At 37.6% G+C, this 21,886-nt stretch overlaps 1 protein-coding gene across 6 annotated transcripts in view; it reads left to right on the top strand.

Moving 5' to 3' along the window:
- The window catches only part of LOC136766680 (receptor-type tyrosine-protein phosphatase delta), a 634,939-nt gene that overhangs the window by 243,967 nt on the left and 369,086 nt on the right, over positions 1–21,886 (top strand). For all 6 annotated transcript variants that reach the window (XM_066720365.1, XM_066720369.1, XM_066720368.1 and 3 more), the window contains exon 6: positions 2,868–2,912. The gene's annotated coding sequence lies outside the window, so the exon portion shown is untranslated. The remainder of the gene's footprint in view (positions 1–2,867; positions 2,913–21,886) is intronic.

Below are 21,886 nucleotides of genomic sequence, written 5' to 3'. Positions count from 1 at the left end.
CACATTTTTGCAAAGCAGTTGTATGCTTAAGACCAATAAACAAATATCAATGTAAAACATTCCTTCATGGACTGAAGAACTAAAAGACACATCTCACAAATATTAGTTTGAATTGCCATTAAACTAGCAGTTAGGATTGGAATGTGTTACAATATTTCCCTGTCAAACATGTAACCAACCACTTCTGGTTTGAAAATAATATTAATACCCCTACTTCCTGCACATAATAAATTGCAGTGGTGACTGAAAATAATTGCACTGTAAATTTTGAAAAGTTCAAATGGAATCCACATATCTGCAAATGGGTACTACAGGTTCCACAAATAATACATTTTCAGTTTTTTCTACATCTTTTTATATAGTTATAAGCATGTATCCAATTTAGCAAAATGTTTATCACTCATTTTGAAGTAACAACCCTCAGCACATTTCTCGTAGTTGGTTCAATAAGTGCCTAATCATTTACACTAATATTAGTCTACAAGCTTGTGTGGGCATAGCAGCATCTGGTAATGTATTTAGCAGGAAATAGCCTGAGAAAAATCTTCCAACACACTGTAAACACTAATTCTTGAATAACACATATCTCTAATTTGTTTTTCTGCTTTAAGGAGAATATGATGTTTTCTGCTGTCATTAATTCCCATAATCGAAAAGACTATTTAGCAAATAATGCGTTTCCTTTAAAATTTTGTTTTTGGCACGTGAATACTTTGCGTGGTCTCATATTAAAGGCTTTCCCATGCTAGTCATGCTGACATGCATAATCTGTTCTTATTTTGTTCATAGACATATCAATATTTAACATGTAGTCTGCTCAGCTGTATTGAAAAGGGGTACACAAATATTATAATAATGAATATTGTTTGCTATGACATTGAGCTGCACAAGGAGGTTTTGTTACAGTATAATATTATGTACTGAAAATCTCTGAGCTCCTGTACTAACTTGAGAGACTAAATCAATTTTAAGTGATTGAACATTTCATTTCCATTATATCACCAGCACACTTCATCATCATGTAATCAATTTGGCGGAAAAAAAAAGTAATTTGCTTTCTGAATGAGAAAAATGTTGTCAGACTTAGAAGTAGAAAGTTCTTCAATAATATCAATACTTGAAAGAATTCAAGAATATTTATGTTTACATTCCAAGCTATAAAGCCAAGAGTAGCAAATGATTGTTGTCATGACTACTACAGCTTGAACCTGAACGCTTATTTCTACATTATATATTTTTTCCAATTAATTTGAAATTTGTTAAGCTAAAATTGAAAGTAATAACACATATTGTAATACATGTAACACAAGATATGAAAACAGGTAGATATCATTTTAAATGACACATGACTATGAAAAAAATCTAGTTTTTTTTTTTGTTTTGTCACCAAATGAAGCACAGTTCACTAAGGGTGTTTCTGCCATTCATCGCTTTAATTAACTTTAATTAACAATTAAATTCCATTGACCTCAATAATATGAGCCCCAGGACCAGTAAATAATCCAAAGATCAACCACCATATTTCACCGTCGTAGCTATGATGTTTTTTTTCAACTTAAGCATCCTTCTTCTGATACCAAACCCAATGCTGGTGTGCTTGACCAAAAAGCTCAATTTTGGTCTCATCTGACCATAACACCCTTTTCCATTTTAAGTTCCAGTGCAGTTAAGCAAGCTCCAGACACTTTGTTTTGGTCTTTTAAAAGCTCTTTGGTGCTCATGGTTGAGTCTTAGCTTTGAAATGCACCACCCAGCAGAGGGAACCCACAGAAACTGCTGCATTTGTCCTGAAATCATGTGAATCAATACAATTTAACACAGGTGGAGGCCACTTAACTTGTTTTTTGATTTTGAAGGCAATTGCTTACAACTGAGCTAATTTAGGATTATTATTATTATAAGGGGAGTGAACCTTATCCAACCAAGCAATTTTTAGTTTTCATTTTTAATACATTTTCTACTAATTTCTAGTTGTGGGGTAGGATGTGTATGTAAATTAATAGATTTTACTGCATTTAAGTTCCAGACTATAAAGCAAAAAAAATGTGAAAAGGGGGTTTATATGTCTCTTATTTTTTTATTGTTGACCAACCTTAAAACAAATGATGTTTTGACAAGGATGAGGGAATCCTAAACAAATGCTAGATGCGTGTTCAGGGAACAGCTGTCACAGCTATTTGGAATCTTTATTGAGAAAAGAGTTAATGAGGAGGAATCACTAGAGTTGCGGGTGGTAAGCTAGAAAATGAATGGGATATTCATAAGCATATGGTTTAGATAAATACACACGCTCATCAAAAGTTGGGCAGATATTGCCATATGTCTTAGACCAATCTGTGTCATTAATCTATTTTGCAGGAAGCTTGCCGTTTGAAGTTCAAATGATCTTGATTAAAAAAATGATAGACGATTTAAAATAATTCATAAAAAGTGCTATATTCTCTCTCAAGGGAATTTAATCTTATGTTGCTATTTGATATATTTTCCCTGTGTTGCAGTCCTAATTCCATATTGAAACCCTCTAGTTGAACCCTGTGCTTTAAAAGGCCATTATGTTTTTTATGAGTCCTACAGACTTGTTGAGACTGCTGTTTTTCAGCTGCTCACAGTTATCTGCAGCCAGGTGTTTAGTGTTGCTTATGACCTCTTTTATTTGTCACTGGTGGCGATTTAAAACAATTTCCTGCACTTTATGAGTGTAGTGGAAATGCAATGACGATTAATTTGATAAAGTTCATTATGTAGGTATCCTGGTGTGACATTAAATGGTGACAACTGCTGCTTCTGATTTTTTTTTTCTTTTCTGTAATTATATTACTTACCTGCTCAATGTTTTGTTCCTTATTTATTTATGTATTTATTTTCAGTTCTCTTTCCTGAGATGACAACAACAGGATGAACCTTGGAAGAAGGTAAGCATTTAAGACGTTTAAAACATTGTTTTAAAATTGTACAGGGTGCAGTCAATTAATTTGGAAAATATTTGCTCCAAAAATCTGTTTTCTGTGCAGGAAGTGTGTGGCAAAAATAAACGATACATAATGAAATCAATTAGCTATGGAATTCCACAGTGTTTCAAGCTTGAAAATATTTAGTATTTTGTTTTGGTTTGATGTCTGACATTAAAATAAAACTAAGAAACAGCCGTACCATGCCTGTGCCACTGAGTGCATGATAGGTGAAAGCTGGAATGACCTAAAAACATAAACATATTGATACAATTTGATGCACACCTACTGTCAGCTCAAATTGAAACATGTATTTTTAAAGAACCAATAGAAAAGTACAGTGTACATGTGTCATTCCAGTCAAATATCTGTCAAAAACAAGAACATACACAGAAGCATGGTGAATGACCATTTATATATATATATATATATATATATATATATATATATATATATATATATATATATATATGTATCTTTAATCTATAGTAGTATGATACTTTGTGATATTTTATCAGGAATGATTTTTCTGTATTAATTTTCAGTTTATAATCTATAGTGTTAACAAAATTAAGCACCTTTTCCATTAAGAACTCTCAAAAGAGTCTGGGAGTTTCTGTACTTTCATTATGTGAAGAGTGAACTTTTTGTAATTTTATATTTCTTCATTTGGCAAACACATTCTGCCAATGATAAAGTTGAATTCGTTTTATTACAACTTCTAATTAATAACATAGGGGCCTAATTTTCCAGTTTGGTAAACGATTTACTCATGAGTAAGGCCAGCAGTTTATAAAATTTTTCAATTGAAGATAATTATGAGTGCTTTTTACAACTCTTTTGAAAGTAATGTAAGCTATATTTTATAGTAACTCCAATTAACATACTGCATTTACTCATTAGTAAATTCTTTACCAATTTTGGAAACCCAGGCCCATAATTCATGATACTGCCTTCTGATTTGCAGCGATGACTTGGCTAAGAGATAATTTCCCTATGCACCAGATGACATACATAAATTACAGTAAAGTACTCAATTTAAGGCATGTGTATCACTTGAATGTTATAAAATGTACACATTAGATAATAAATACTATTAATTAATATTAAGCTCTGTCCACACAGCTGTATTGTGACATTCTAGGCTATTTACATTTCCTTCACAGGCACAAAGCCAATGGATTTAGATCAGTCTCTGAACTAACTCACAAGATATTTCAGAGATAGCATAAACCCATCTTTACAGCCTGTCTGAAGAGCTGTCAAGGTATTGAAGGGCTTTTGAGGGTGGGGATTAAAAAGAAGCATACTAAGTGACTAAGTGAAGCTAATGAAGTACACTTCATTCAATCAGATGTCAAATTACCGCAAAGTGTAATGTTAATGAAAAAACACCGTTTCATAATTTGTCTGTATTTTTTCCTTTTCAAGACTTTATGATTTATTTGAAAATATATACAGATCAACTTGCTTATGTCTGCACGTTTAGGCATTTGTAATTGTAATCAGCATTTCTATAAAAATAATGTGTGGTGAGGGTCAGAAAAGTGATTATAATCGCTCTTAAAATGCTCAGTTTATTGTTTGAGATAAAGTTCTTCTCTGGTATTTAAGTGAACTCAGAATTTTAAGTTCAGGTGGTAAAAGCAAATTATTTTTTATTTCTTATTATTTATTTCTTATTATTTTCATTATTATTAAGTTTTGCTTACGACGTGAATAATTTAAATTCAATGTGCAAACTTGTATCCGCATCAATCACAGTTGCCTAATATTAGCAAACTTTAACAGCATTGTGTGCAGAACATCTTACGAAGTTGTATTTTGAAATACACCAGAAAACCCAATTTTACAGCTGAAGAGGTATAAGTACTCGTTCATGCTTTTCTGCGTTTATTTAGAACAGCTCCACAAGCAAAAAGCTTGACAGATTCTGGAGACCTTCAAGCGTAAGTACATGCGGTGTCACAAGTTAAGATGAGTGAAAGAGAACAACAGGTGAAGGTCCCCTTGTTAAGGTGGTTCGGAAACTAACCTGCATTATATAATCTTAGTGCAGTGGTTATTTTCAGTTCTTCGATGTGCAAAGAGGAACTCTTCAAATCATCGGATAACTCCTCACGTAACACTTATTTTTTCAGTAATCTGTTGGTCATCTGTGAGGTCACAAAACCAATTTGGGGTTTGCAGGGATGCTCAACTCCAGTCTACAGGCCACCCCAATGGAAATAAGTTTTTAATAATGTTTTTTTCAAATCTATTTCTGTATGTATTGTTCTGTATCACCTGATTGCAATTTACAATCTGTCCTTCTCATGGAATAAAAGTATGATTGAACATAAAATCTCTGTAATTAAACTGAGAAATGGACACAGATTAACAATGTTAATTACAGCCTTAAAGGCAGGCAGGTACATCCAAAATATTCATTGAAAGTAAGCAAATCTAACTTTAACAAGTCCAACAGCCTTTGTCTATCTCTTTTAAAATAATTACAAGATGGCTTAATTTACTTAAATCAGTGATTAACTTTGTGCAGCTCCCAGTAATGTAACATTCATTTGCAATACGTAACAAAAACCTCTGTTTCAAAATTACCCTTTAATTAAAATAATTTGTTTACTAAAATGTTTTTTTCCATTACCCTGTAGTTTTGAAAAGAAGATCTGTAGACCTGTTTTCCAAAAGTGTCTTCCCAGCAGCGTAATGGCACTCTACCAAGCATCATCCATCCTGGTTTCATTTATATTGTTTCTTTTGACACTCTCTCTAAACATCCGCACACTGTAGCCTGTTCTTTGTGTGGATGAAAGGAGAGAACTGGCACAGAACAATGCGACTAGAAGAAAAAACATCTCCAAGGAGTAATTTCGTTTAAAAAAAATCACATTTTAAATCTTTTCTGCATGCAGCACTGTTATAATGTTATTCATGTGCAATTTGTAAGTTCATTTAAATGCTTCATGAGTTAAGAAAAACATTACACAAAATACATTCAAAATAATAATAAATACCATTTATATTTTCCAGCTGCACTTTAAATTTTCAACTAGTAAAATCTAAAAGAAATACTGATGTTCCAAAGCACCATATGTTAGAGATTGGTTTAAGTTATCAATAGGGTTATTTATGTATTTATTTTAGCCTCTTAAGATACTAGGGCCAGTATGAAATCAAAGTCTGACCCACCTTTGAATCATAAACATGTCACAAGATGGAGACTGAATGAGACTCCTTGGGTCTACCCAGTCAAAAGTCACCATTAAGTACCAGGTTTAAAATGTGTGATTAGTGGCAGGGTCTCATTTTTATTCAATCTTGCCTTCGTTTTTATCCAGTCATAGCACTCGTGTCCTCAGCACTAAGCCTAGCACAGGTCTGCATCACAAATACTGCAAGAGAGCAAGCAAACCACATTTAAGCCAGTATTGAAATCTCAATTAAAATCTAGTCTAGCCTGAAGAATACATTACTGTTCCATCCATGATTGGTCTCTTCAGGGCCACAGTACTGCCAAGCCTTTTGGTTTTACTTCAGAGATTAATTAATTTAATTGTAAACTGCTATTCATTCACAATTGTTTAATTACAACAAATAAAATTGTATGTTTGTTTTATTAAATTAAGACAGTATGAATGGTCATCTAATTTAAACTTACATAAAACTATTTATTTTCATCTACACTTTTATGGTAGAAATGAAAGGATAACTCACAAGAACATACACATTAGACAAAAGGTTTCTACCTTGCTGCTGTTATTGTATTTCATGTGTTGTAAGTTGCCCTGGATAAGGTTGTCTGCCAATAAATAAATGATAATAATAATAATAATAATAATAATAATAATAATAATGATTAGTGCTTTGTTCCAAAAGAGCTTCATAATGTCACAATGCCATTTCCAAGTTGATCATTTCATTTATGCAGAAACATTAATGAAGTTGAGGTTAAATAATCAATGCCATCATGAAAGAGGAGCAAAACACGTACTCAACTGCATTTCCAATAATAATGTATGAATTAATCCATTCATCGATTTTCAATAATCTCTTCTCATGGTGAGCTGGAGCCAAGCCCATCAGGCACAGAGTGCAGAGCAGGGTAAACACTGAATGGGACACTAATCAATCTAAGCAGCATGTCTTTGGGATGTGGGAGTAAACAGTAAACAGCGCTAAGCACTGTGCCACCATGCCACCCTGTATATAAACATATGTATATATCTATATGTGTGTGTCTCTCTCTCTCTCTTTCTCTATGAGTAAATATGGGATGTAGTGCATTTGGAAGAAACAGCATGCTATTGAAAGGAGATCTACCCACTTGCCTGAAGAGAAACGTATTTGATCAATGCATATCAGTGTTCACTTATGGCTGTGAAACCTGGTCACTTAAAGCAAACATTATACAGAAACTGCAAACAATGCAAAGCAGCTTGGAAATATGTATGCTTGGAATAAAAAGAAGAGATACTAAAATAAATGAATGGACCAGAGAATAAACCAAAATATAATTGAAAGAGTGAAAATGTTCAAATGGCAATGGGTTGAAAGAAGAACAGATCAAATATGGATACGGGAAGCTATTGAATGGATACCAGAAGATGGCTACATAAAAGATGGGAAGATAAAATCATAAACTTTGAGTAGGTGTAATATGGAAAAGAGAAGCTGTAGATCGAAGCAAGTGGAAACCTTGGGGGCTTTCATCCAACATTGGATCAATGTAGGCTTATGGTGATGTTGATATGTGTGCGTGTGTGTGTGTGTGTGTGTGTGTTAAAGGTATGTAGTCAAGTGCAGTAGCATTTAATTGTTTGTTAAAAACAAAACATTTTAATTAAACATTTCTGTTCTGTTCCACTTTCATGTCGCTCATCCAGAATTAACATAGCTTGCTAAATGTCACTGAGTGCATTATTGTCCTGGGTGGAGGTAGTCAGACTAGCGGGAATTATGATGGTAACTACTTCTGATGTAAATATACTTACATATTATCATGGACACTAACATACCTGCTTTTAAACTACTGCTACTAATCAACTTAGTGCCATATACTATTACTTATGCATAATACTCCCAAATTATTACATTAGACAATCTATTCTATACAATATAGACACTAGACACTAACATACCTGCTTTTAAACTACTGCTACTAATCAACTTAGTGCCATATACTATTACTTATGCATAATACTCCCAAATTATTACATTAGACAATCTATTCTTAATTTTGTAGATAACTTTTAAAATATAGATGTTGTACTGAAATCAGAATGATCAACAATTACAATGTTATCATTTAAAGCATTTGTTAACAGTATCTCAATATTGCTGCCTTTGCCATCTCTTTAATTCATACAGTGAAAGGACAGGTTAATTAATATATTTAGGGTACGTATGAATATGTTGTCCATTTTCCATTGAATTGCTAAATGTAGCTGGCACCCTCTATACCAGATGGAAAGCATTACCTTAATACCCAGGTGTGGATTAAACTAGTACACTAATAGTGATCAACTGATCTCCCACCTTAAAGTTTGTTGCAGTTTTAACAGGTTTAAACTGCTGCTGGGGGTGGTCCTCAGGAAATAACTGCATTAACAGTCCTCAAGTTAGCCTGCTAAGTGCATACATAATCAGAGAGTCCATTGCAATTGACCCAGCATGTTTATTAGGCCACAGATCTTAGGTTTACTACATGATCCATGCACACTACAATCAATGCAACTTTTTTTTGCGTCACACTTGATTTTATTTTCATTCGAACAATATACTCTTATTTTCTTCCCTCGCTATCACAACCACAGCATTTGACTTTACCAAACGAGAAAGTTGTTTTAGGCTGCGTAAACGTCCGAACGTCACATCAGTGAGCGTTCTCAGTACACCCAAGACAAGTTATTTTGTTCTTCCATACTGTACCCGCTGATTCAACTTCGTGAGTTGGTATTGTGACATTATGAAGATGTGTTATAATTATTATGTAATCATTAAACACAATCATGGCAGCAAGGTAGAAACATTTCAGTTATATTTTTAGTAGTCATAAGTTATCTTTTAAGTAGAGATTGGGGATTCAAAATTTCCTCTTATCCGTCTTATAAGTTGAATTAGTTGAAAACACCAGTATTTTATAACAAGGCTTCTGTTTATTGGTTTATTCATTACAAACATAAAAATGCCTTTTTAAGTTAGACACAGAATATCAGTAAGAAAACACTGAACTGCAGTAGAAGAATGGGTTGTCCCACAACCCATTGTTTCAAATTCAATCAATTATATATATATATATATATATATAATTTCCTCCCTCTGTGACTTCGGGTTTTACTAAGCCTGTATGCATAGCTTTTACTAGTCCAAGTGAATGCAGGAGGTAAAGGAGTAAAAGCATTGGGAACAAGGAGACCAGGAGAGAATCTTATCTTCCAAGCACAAGTCTTGCCCGGAGCCTGTGCACAAGCTTAGATTTCACTGAACAGAAGGCCAGGTGAAACGCACAATTCCAATTCAGCACCAGAAAGCCTCTGAGATTCAATACAGAATGCAGTTCATTTTGGCAGGGCAGTGCATTCCCCTCTATATTGGCTCAGACTGATAGCTGGCAAAGAGTATTTGCAGAGCAGTTAATGATATTTGCAGTAGACTCTTTGGAGGACACTGTTTAAAGAAAATCCAGTGTTCAGCAGGTGTTGTATAATCTCAAAAGGATTAGTTTTATCATTTTATTGTGTCCTTGGTAAAAAATGTATTGTTACAAGACTTGCATAGATTAAAAGGTTGTACAGCATTAAACCTCTCATTTCCGAGTCCAAAATAAATTACTCATTTGATCTTAAAAAAATAAATAATCTTATGTTCTTGTTAATTAGTTTTTCTCTTTCGTTCTTTAGTTTTTCTTTTACCTCATGCAGGTTTATGGAGCATTTTCATTATATGTAATTGTTAGCATTTTGATGGCGATTGTTCTTCTCAGTGAGGGCCAATAAGCTTCATAATAATACCCTACATAATGTACATCACATTGATTTGGGCAACTAGTACTAGTCGGCATCTAATTATAATTATTATGGTTTCTACTCAATTATGCCACAAAAAGTAATTGTTTAATAAGTTAATGTTTTCAGAGGAACAGATATATGCAAATGCTACATTCAGTTAAAACCAAAGATCTCAATACACCCCATGAGAATCTCAGAACTGAACTGTGTATGGTTTGATCATTTTGTCTTTATGGTTGAATTGGAAACCATTCTGCTTCAAAACATCAAATCAAAGAATCACCATGGTAACAGGTTTAACTCTTAAATTGTAAAGGGGGTCTATTTTGACCTCAGCTGTATTTTTACTATGTAATTGAGCCTATTTTCCATTTATTATATAGTGAACAGTTAACTACTTAATAGTTTCACGAGTGCCTATTTGTAAGATGAAATTCATGTATGAATTTATATTTTTTCCCTCTTCTTTTCTAAGTGTAGGTGAACATTTCATACTTTTGAAATGTGGAACTGCCTTCCTCCCACAGAGCCAGTTTTCATCATGTTTAAATTGGACTACATAATCCACTCAAATTATGTTAATTACATTATAGACTGCAGACTTGAAAACCCCCAATAAATGCGTTCTTTTTATAATGGTGCACTACCATTATTGGATGTTTATTTTCATTATTATTTTTTTAAATTTCTCTCTGAATTACACCAATGTTTTACTTTCCTTCACAGCTAGGTACACTACCGTTCAGAAGTTTGTGGTCACTTACAAATGTCCTTGTTTTCGAAAGAAAAGCAATTTTTTTGTCTATTAAAATAAAATAAAATATATCAGAAATACAGTGTAGACATTGTTAATGTTGTAAATGACTATTGTAGCTGTAAACTGCTGATTTGTAATGGAATATCTGCATAGGCGTACAGAGGCCCATTATCAGCAACCATCAGTCCTGTGTTCTAATGGCACGTTGTGTTTGCTAATCCAAGTTTATCAGGCTAATTGATCATTAGAAAACCCTTTTGCAATTATGTTAGCACAGTTAAAAGCTGGCCTTCTTTAGACTAGTTGAGTATCTGGAGTATCGTCAGTCTATTCTTGTTCTGAGACATGAAGGCTATTCCATGCGAGAAATTGCCAAGAAACTGAAGATCTCGTACAACGCTGTGTACTACTCCCTTCACAGAACAGCGCAAACTGGCTCTAACCAGAATAGAAAGAGGAGTGGGAGGCCCCGGTGCACAAGTGAGCAAGAGGACAAATACATTAGAGTGTCTAGTTTGAGAAACAGACGCCTCACAGGTCCTCAACTGGCAGCTTTATTAAATAGTACCCGCAAAACACCAGTCTCAACGTCAACAGTGAAGAGGCGACTCCGGGATGATTTCTTTCTAGTTGCAAAGAAAAAGCCATATCTCAGACTGGCCAATACAAAGAAAAGATTAACATGGGCAAAAGAACACAGACACTGGAAAGAGGAAGATTGGAAAAATGTGTTATGGACAGATTAATCTAAGTTTGAGGTGTTTGCATCACAAGGATCGGATCTCAAGCCTATTGAGCTGTTGTGGGAGCAGCTTGATCGTATGGTATGTAAGAAGTGCCCATGAAGCCAATCCAACTTGTGGGAGGTGCTTCAGGAAGCAGGGGGTGAAATCTCTTCAGATTACCTCAACAAATTGACAACTAGAATGCCAAAGGTCTGCAAGGCTGTAATTGCTGCAAATTGAGGATTCTTTGACGAAAGTTTGAAGGACACAATTATTATTTCAATTAAAAATCATTATTTTTAACCTTGTCAATGACTAGATTTCCTATTCACTTTGCTATATTTCCTTTTTATATATTTTTTTTTTCCATGGAAAAGAAGTAAATTTCAAAGTGACCCCAAACTTTTGAATGGTAGAGTATGTTTGTGTGTTTATGTTGTTTTTGAATGAGATAATCTTTACCTTAAAAGTGGAACCTCAGGGGGTAAACATTATTAACATAGAATGCGTTCTACAGAAACCTGTCACTAATTATTGTCAATGTTAGATGAACCATGGTGTTCATCTTAACTAATTTCTTGGTTTGAGTTACATGCTTGCAATTATGATTAAATACAGTCGATACCATTTTCCACTACCCACACATTTAAGGAAGAACATAGAGAACTAATGCTTCTGTATCGAGGTTATTTCCATTCATTCCTCTAGCTTCTGGTACATGCATTCTTTAATTTCTCTAAATCTGCAGTGCTGTTCCAGTTGTAAACAAGAGGAATGTAACCAGAAAGTGAAGAGCTGCACAAAAGCTATGAAATGACGCGTATCATTTACAGGTATAAGAAATATGAAGAATATTGACATTCAGTGTGTCCTGTAGCTTGTGTTTCCTGTTGTATTTGGAATCACCCTGAGGTAAAGATACAATTTAGTTTGTTGTTGAGTACAGTACTAATAACCTGTTGGAGCAACATGATTATGAGGAATGGTACCGGGTGCATGTGGAGCAGGTTACACAGTAGCAAGGACAGGCATACAAATAAGATGCTCCAGGGCAGTTGGAAATTAGAGGAAAAAATCAGACACTAAAAGAGGCATTCCTTCTTCTGAATCTTAATATATAAAAGTAGATCAAAAAGGCTATTCAAGTTCGGGGTTTTAGTACTTGTGTCATGTTTGTTTTCTTTTAACAAAAGAAAAAAGTATAGAATAGAAAAATCCACATATCTTCAGCCTTAGAAAATGAATAACAGTAGTACTTTCACTGGGCAGATATAAAACAGTAAAATACCCTACAAGCAATTTCAAACTGCTACTGGAATCATAATACCATGGCAACGTGAGATTAAGTTTGTCCATATTACTGGAAATTATCACGTTGCCTCCTACCTAGATGGCAAGAGTTGGGATCACATGTAATGTTTGGATGTAATTACTGTACTTCATGTGGAAAATATATTTAATAGAAGTGTCTGCAGCTTTAATATTTATAGTTGAAAACATTTTTCAATTTTTGCACAAGTGAAAGTATGTAGCGTTACAAGAATTGTTTTCTTCTAATGTGTTTGAATTAAAGTACAAAGACATGAGGATTGTAAGTAGTGCTGAAATGGGAGCTTCTTATTGACCTATCCTGAATATACTAGGCATGTTAAATATGGACCACATCACTACTTAATACTTAAAGTTGGGCTTTGTTAAAAGACATTGTGTTGTTTGTTTGTTCTTCCTAATTCTGGAAAGGCTAAAAATGTATGTTGATTTGTGTTAATCTTACTAATCATTAGAGTCTCTGAATGTATTATGTTCTGCTTAAAGGAAGAACTGTATAGGGAAATAATCAAAATCCCTTCCCCCATTGCAAACACCGAGTACAAAAATATATATATACTAAATTAAACGGCAACACATTCAAAATCTAATTACAATCTTTGATTCTCATGAGAACAAAATTGTGTATTTGCGAAAGGTGTACACACTTTTTTTCTTGGTAGTAGATAGATGCAATTGTTGGTATAATCAATTAATTGCAACTGAGAGCTTTCCTACTGGTGCTGAATCAAAGTCAGGTTCAGGTGCATTGGCTCAAACAGCAATAAATCAAAAGTCTCAAAAGAGTCTACTCTCCTGTGAAAGATTTACACAGTCCTTTAAAACAAACGGCTGTTATTTTATTTCCCCAACAATATGGCTATTGTGAAAAATGTCTATTTACCAATATGTACTCCTGAGTATAAAAAATGTCCTTGGCTATTCGTTAAGCAGTGTAATTTTCTTCAGTTGTATTAAGTCATGTGTAACCATTTTTTTTTTTTTTTCATCAAAAAATAAGAACCAAACATTAGACGTGACTTCTCAAGAAAACGGAAAGGACCCAAATTGTTAAGTATGTTTTACAGATTGTAGCTGTTCACTTTATCAAGGAAATCCAAAACTTTGGGAATAATCCTATTAAATGTGTTAAAATCAAAGAGGCAATTTGTTATGATTAATAAATGAGGTTAAATTTTAAAATATTGATGACAAAATCTTAACAAAAACGAAACAAAAACTTAAGAATATAGTTTATGATTAGAATGGTGCATAAAGCTTGAATCTGTGGAAGCCCTAGACAAACCAGTGTTAATAGTGATCCATGTTCCACTTCCTTTGTACCTAATAATAAGGTAATAAAGTACAGTTTTCATTTTAATTCCCACTAGGGCAAAATTTTAACAAGCAATTGTGGATTTTGTAACGTGCATGGCGCCTAGCACAGTAACATTCCCATGGTTAAAACATGCACACAATTGCTTGGCAAATTGCTGTCTGAAAGTCTTGTGAGCATGCTACAAAACTACAGGATTCACTTCAACTCCAACATATATGCATATATTTAAATTATATTTTATTCTCTTTTCATTAGGTCACAGATTTTTTTGTAATGTATAAATGTAAAATTGTATTTCATAACAATAAATGTAGAGCTCTGTGTACATTGTTATCCAGGTAGACATCGTTAAGACTTATTTAAAATATGTCTTATTGATTGAAATAAATGTAGTCTCTCCTGTATTTTGTTACACTTAATGGATACACCTTAAGTAAACCAGCTAATGCATGGTTTAATTTTGCTCCATTGATTATTATAATGCAGCTTTGTTTAAATGGTTTCTTGTTAAATCGAATTAAACATCAATTCGAAATCCCCAGAGGCAATGTCCCCAAAAAAAGAAAGTAAAAGATGACCTTTTGTAATCCTTTTGTAATTTTCAAAAGGTTTGTGTAAAGTATACATCACATTCTTCGAGAGAACTGCTATATTTCATGCTAATAAGGTGCCCAGGGAGCATAACTGCTTGACCAATAGGTTTTGAAACATAAACCATAAGGGACAGAATGAAATATAACATCCAGCATATTACTGTCAGAGTTGTTGTTTTATATTTCTTTTTCAATTAAACTTTACCATCGTAGCAAAAGCAGGCCTCACCTCAAGAGGTACTGCATGGTAGGTAAACCTTTGAAAACCTTGACAGAATAATTATAATTAGTTCTCATGAGCTCATAAACTACGGGTCATAAACTTTGTGTCCGTAAACCTGTAACACAGTTTGATATAATACCATGTGTTTCGTTTTTTCCCCCAAAGCTCACTTATTAGAAGTCCTTTAGTGATTTTTGTAAGTTTAAAGTACACATTGTCTTGTTTTTAGTATCAGTGCTATTTTCAATTTTCAATATGTTCTAATGTAACCTCCATCGTTATCAAGCTAGTGATGATAACGCAATTTTTATACTGAAGTGTAATATTAAGTATATTGCATGAGCCTTCAACATAGCATTTTACAGTATTCTAAATTCTACATTCTGAACTGTGAAATATGGTACACACATATGCATAATAGGTAAATGGCTGTATAATAATAGTGTAATGTCCCATAGTACTAGTGATAAAAGTAAATAAACATATTTATATTTGCAGTTTCATACTCTCAAGGTTCATATATAGAATAAAGCAATCCCTTGCCAACTGCGGGGGTTAGGTTCCTGAAAAAACCCACTCTTGCCAAAACCGCTGTTGGCAAGACTGAAAGCCTATGGGGAAAATGGGGTTAGGTTCCACAGCTGTGATTTACACTAATTTGTTAGCGTAATTATGCATCATATACATTTATAAACATGGGAAATATGTAACTGAAGTCCAGATAATGACCCTGGCTTGAAAACTAGCACTGCACCCCCCTTCCATTGTCTCAGTGAGGTATATGTACATACACTTTGCCTTGTTGCGTATGATTTGGCTACCCAACGGCACATTTTTCTGCAACTGGTCCTCAATCCATATACCAAGTGGCTTTTCCAGTTTTTCAAGGTATGTGTCACAGGGCACATAGGTCACAATTGTAGATGAACTACTAGAAGCACTAGCCCTAATTACCACTTCACTTTTTTATTATTCTCACCGTGGATTCATGCACACCAAAATACCTTTCAATCAACGTTGCACTTTCACCACTAGCAAGACGATCAAGCAACTCCACTTATCTTTCAAGTCAGAAGCACTGCCCAAAGGGGAGGGGTTTTCAGCGTGCATTACTGGAACGTATAGAAGACATTTGTCTATCAAAGCTGCCATTGGCCCTTGTGCCCGTCACTCAAACAGGACCCTTCCACTTCTTGTTTGTATAAAAGATGATGTCTGCACAAAAACTTCCTCTTCTTGCCCTTCGCCTTGGTTCGTCAAGACGCGTAAGAGAGCCTCTGTGTTTGTCCAAACCAGAAATCTGTGTTTTTCAGCTGACTGGCAGTACATACTGTGCTTTCCTTCCACCGATTTGCTACAGTTGTGTGTTGATGTGCTATTTTAATGTTAAAGTCCGTCGGTGCCTTGGTTCATCTCGGCTTTCACACGACTACTAGTCGTTTAATATTATTATTATTATTATTATTATTATTATTATTATTATTATTCAGATTAGTTCTCTGTGTTGGTTTTTGTCCACAGGACTTTTTCCACCACAGCGAGAGTGCATGCAGCAGTAGTAATAGCCAAGGCCGGCCACATGGCCTAAGCCTTGGTCTGTTGTAAGAGACTTAGCCCTCGAGAGGGGATCCTCCGCCGGCTTGCACCTGCACTATAGTCCGCAGCTGCGGCTGTAGGAGGTCTCACTCTTCCAGTTTACTGATGTGCCTCGGTACTCACACTGACCGGAGCACTTCCTGCGCGCGCGCATGTGTGGTACTGACGGGATGCAGAGACCCCATTCCTCCTTTTCCCAACCCCGCCACTGTGCTGCGTGTGGCCACCGCATGTTACTGGCTTGGAGCAGTGAGCGGTGACGTGGGCTGCCCAAGTTCTGGGCAGTCGCTCAGCGGGCTGTGGAGTCCCCCCAGATCCCCTGGCCAGTGGACCCCGCCCTCCAGGTTTGAGATAGGGGAGTGGTCGCAACGGCCTACATGGGCCCTCCCGCTACTGCCTGAACTCCTGGCGGAGCTGCACTCCATCTGGGATCATTCGGTGATGGTCCCCACCCAAGCACGGGCAGGCAAGGTCTACGCCAGGACCCAGGGTGCGCAGGAAGCTGGGCTGGTGGATTTCCCCAGGGTGAAATCCACCATCTCGGCACTGGTGTCCTTGCCCCCCCTCTCTGTGATGCCAAGGGACCTGTCCTGTCCTGGGCCTGATCCTTGACCGCCTCTCCGAGTTGGGCCTTCGGGTCAGAGAGAAGAGCTCTCTTGTACCAACTCAGCAGGCGCAGTTCCTCGGACTGTGCCTTGATTCCTTCTCCATGCTGTCCATGCTGGTGCCAAAGAGAATTGCCTCCATAAACACACGTCTCTCCCTTTTCCAGTTGAGAGCCCACATCAGGGTGTCCCTTTGCCAGAGGCTGCTGGGCCTTCTAGCGGCTGCATCCCAAACCCTCACCCTCGGCCTTCTTCATCTAAGGCCTCTGCAGTGGTGGTTCGTGTCCCATGGGATGCATCCTTGCCGCAACAGAGCACGTCGAGTGACAATCACTCAAGTGTGCTGGCAGGTGCTCCATTGGTGGCGGAGCCTTTCGAATTTAAGGGAGGTCTCTGGTCGCACACACTATATCGGCTATGTCGGAATGGTGTCTCCACCCGCTGGACATTCAGCAGCTTTTTAGCTGCTATGGCAGGGCAGAGGTGGACCTCTTCGCTTCAACAGAGTCCACACATGGTCCCCTATGGTTTTCTGTTCGGGATTAGTCAGGGACCCTGGGGATTGACGCACTAGCCCACACGTAGCCATGCTGTCTCCTCTATGCATTCCCACTGTTCCCTATTCTCCTAGTGGTTCTGGAGAAGATCAGGCAGGAACGAGTGACAGTTCTGCTGGTAGCGCCTCGTTGGCTCAGCAGACTGTGGTTTGCAGACCTGGTTTCCCTCTTGGTTGGAGAGCCTTGGAAACCTCCCCTGCGGGCAGACTAGCTGTCTCAGGTGCAGGGCACACTGTGGCATCCAAACCCAGGCCTGCTCCAGCTCTGGGCTTGGCCCCTGAGTGGGATCACCTGACGGTTTCAGGTCTGTCTGACGCGGTAGTGGCTACTATTCAGTCAGTGAGAGCTCCCTCTACGAGGTCACAGTACTCCTACCGCTGGTGGACATTTCAAACTTGGTGTCAGGAGAAGTCTCTGCAGGAGCTGTTGGACCAGGGCAAGTCCCTGTCCACGCTCAAGGTTTATTTGGCCGGCATCTCCTCATGTCATGTCAGGATTGATGGTGAACCTCCGGGCTCTCATTTTTTGGCGGCACAGTTTCTGAAAGGTGCGCGCAGGCTGAGGCCTTCCCGTGCTCTTTCCCTGCCCATGTGACACCTTGATGTAGTGCTGAATGCACTTTCCAAGGCCCTGTTTGAGCCCTTGCTGTCAGCTGACTTCAGATTAGTCACTGATGATGCCATTTTTGTTGGCAATCATGTCGACAAAACAAGTGAGCGAGTTAAACAGCCTGTCTGTTCACCCCATGTGTGTCCCTTTTGTGGGAGATGGTTCCAGGGTTATGCTTTGGCCTAATCCTGCATTCCTCACGAAAGTGCTGTCTTCTTTCCATATCAACAGGCCTATTGAGTTGATGGCTTTCCATCCTCCTCCCTTCTCTTCGGAGGAGGAGAGTAGGCTACACCTGTTGTGGCCAGTGCGGGCTCTCAGGTACTATTTGGAGCACACTAAGGACATTCGGTGCTCGGACCAGTTGTTTGTGTCCTACGGAGCACGGATGCAGGACCAGGTGCTTTCAAAGCAGCGCCTTTCACACTGGACTGTGGACACCATTACAATGGACTATGAGTCGCCTGAAGCCCTGGTGCCTGAACACCTGGTGGCGCACTTGACTCGAGGTGTAGCCACGTCGTGGGCCCTTTTTCAAGGTGCCACACTGGCAGACATCTGTGCGGCTGCGAGTTGGATCTCGCCGCACACCTTTGTTTGGTTCTGCAGGCCCGGTTCCTTCTATTGGGAATCCGGTGTTTATCTCAGTAGCCTATCAGACACTGGCTCCTGGCTTTGCTATCCCTGTCTGCCCCTGTTGAGCATGCTTGGGAATAGCAACGCAGAACCATTTTCCCTTCCTACCGGACTATGACTTGTATATAGTTAATTCTGTAGGTGGGAGTGTATGTGTTTTTTACACCTGTACCCCGCCATTGTACATAGTTCTTTGTCGGCAGGCCTGTGGCCCCGCCCTTGCTAGCTGTGCTGAGGGCCGCTGCTGCTGTATTCAGCGGGAGGCTTTGAGTTTACTCTTGTACCCCACCGTGTATGTAGTTCATTTGTTATTGACATCAGTAGAGCATCTGTTGCTGCTAGCTGCTGGTTAGCAGTGTGTAACTTGCTCCTGTGTATTGCGTGTGGTGCATGAGCTGGCTCCTGCATCCCGCAGTGTATATAGTTCACTGGAATAGACAGTTGAGCTTGTCCGCTCCTTATTAAGTTGAGCGTGGACGACTGTTCCTGTTCTTAGAGAGGGCATGTTGTGCCTCGCTATGTATATAGTTCCTTTGCCAGCAGTCTGTGTCCCGCCCTAGCTATGTTCCCCCGCTGTATATGTAGTTCCATTATTTAATTGAAGTCTGGTTAGCCCACTGTATGTTGAGCACAGGGTGCAAGACTGTACCCTGTGCTTATATGGTGTGGTCTTGGTATTGGCCCGGCGGTCAGCCCTGCTTGTATAGCAGGAGCCCGCTATTACTAGGCTTCACTGTAGGCACAAGGTTCTTTTTGCCCGTGGATACACCATTCGTTATTTCTTCCCAGTTCAGTGTGACTGCGGCCTTCGTGTCTGGGCAGCCTGGATGTGGCCCCAAGGGGCCCCTGTGGCTTCTATCATAGAGTTGGTACAGCTCCTAGTAAGTCGCCTCAGGGCAAGCTCTCTTACTAGCTCGCTGCCCTCCCTTGCGACGGTTTGGTTATATTGTAACACCTTCTCCTCCTTGTGGAAAAGAAGCACTGTCCAAGGATTGCAAGGTCGCGCGGGAATTCTAGCTCACAGCAAAAAAAGGAAGTCTTTGTGCAGACGTCACCTTTTATAAAACAGGAAGTGGAAGGGTCATGTTTGAGTGACGGGCACAAGGGCCAATGGCAGCTTTGATAGACAAATGTCTTCGATATGTTCCAGCGATGCGTGCTGAAAACCCCTTCCCCTTGGGCAGTGCTTCTTTTCTCAGATAACCACGGTTGCATACGCAACCTATCATTTTATTGCTAAGGACAACACTTTCCTTGCCCTTTTTAGCTTCACATCATCTTCAACATCAGCTCAACACTAAGAGGTCATGATTTATGGCAAAAATGTATTAATTATATAATAACTTTCACAATCACTGTGCAACTTCACAATTCCACAATGTGTTAATTAATTAATTAATTAAAAAACAATGAATAGTTCAAAAATCTTGTGGGAACACAAAACTATGAATAACGTGAAATTGTACACCGTAGTAGCCAAAATTGTCTATACATTTTTTTGCATGGACACTCGAAACCATGTTAGGGAATCCCATGGTTGGAAAGAGATTACTGCATAAGACCTAAGGCTTCCAGAATGTCATTAGCGGTTAACATGGACCTAAATTTCTAAGTCACTGAAAGTGTATTTAGGCCTTCCATCTATTTCTGCTCACTGATTCCGGTGGCTAAACTCTTTGCAGAAAGGGTTTCTCAGCTTGACACATGAGACTGGATTGCCCAATTCACCTCCTTCCCTATTATCACAGCCTTAAGTCAAAGCTCCCCACAGTCTGTAAGGGGATTTTGACAGTGTTAAGTTGTATAGATTTGAGTTATCTCCAGAGCCCCTTCTCTCCTCTAATGCAGTCTTTGTTGATTACAGGCTTACTTGCTGGTGGTGAATAGTACTTGATTAAAGAGCCAAAAATCTAATTTAAAGATTTATTGAGAAAGCAGCTATGGTGCCAGCTTTTGAGTGTTTGGGCAAATTGATTATGGAGGTGAAGATGAAGCATATTCAGATAAACAATTTCCTATGTGTGTCTTTCCATGTCTGTGTGTGTACTACAGGTGCATACTCTGGCCTTGCAGTATGGACTAGCCTTGCATACTAATATGGAAATCTTTTTTCTTGGAAGGATGGCAACTGATTTTATAATACCAGATATATTGTAACACAGCATCCGCTTATCTAGGCATTTCAAAGCTGACTTTTTTTTTTCTTTTCTTGTCTTTTTTTTTGCAATATATTTGGCAGCCTTTGCTCTGTAACTGGGATGAAATAACTACATTGATCTTTGGCACAAAGAAAGCTCATCTCTAGGCTAATCATTGTGTCATCCAATAATTATTTACACATTTAAATGGAGAATTATTGCAATCCACTGAGCAGGGATATCTTGCTGCATGCAAATAAGGACAGCATTATGAAATATTAGCTGTCATAAAGAATTCTTTGTATGTTTACTGGAAATCACTTGACCTAAAATGCAGTTGAGTGTGTAAGATGGATTTGAGCCTATATAAAAAGTGATTTTGGTAGCACAGGATATAAAGGGATTCGTCCATTGAGCATTCTCTGATCAGTTACACTACCTGCCTAATGGAAATTCTGGTATTTAATCTTCAGTGCAAAGTGTGCAGAATGGTTACAGCTTTCTTCAAAATGCAATTGCTATCAGGCATTTTAAAAAGAAAAAATGGTTGAATGACAACAATAAACACATCTGATTCAATGTTTACATCCTTTGTAGTTTTCAGAATACATTATATTGACTTTCACAGTTTATTCATTGTACTTTACATTCAGTTTCATATTACCAATTGTGTTACTGATACTGATGTGTAAATGGGACATTGCCACCTTGCAAACACATTTTCTGTTTGCACTGTGGTTAACATAAATAAATAAATACAGTGAGGGAAAAAAGTATTTGATCCTCTGCTGATTTTGTATGTTTGCCCACTGACAAAGAAATGATCAGTCTATAATTTTAATGGT

Source organism: Amia ocellicauda, chromosome 13, assembly GCF_036373705.1.
Source record: "Amia ocellicauda isolate fAmiCal2 chromosome 13, fAmiCal2.hap1, whole genome shotgun sequence".
NCBI lineage: Eukaryota > Metazoa > Chordata > Actinopteri > Amiiformes > Amiidae > Amia > Amia ocellicauda.
Note: the sequence above shows the minus strand (reverse complement) of the source record. Positions and strands in the feature narration are given on the sequence as shown.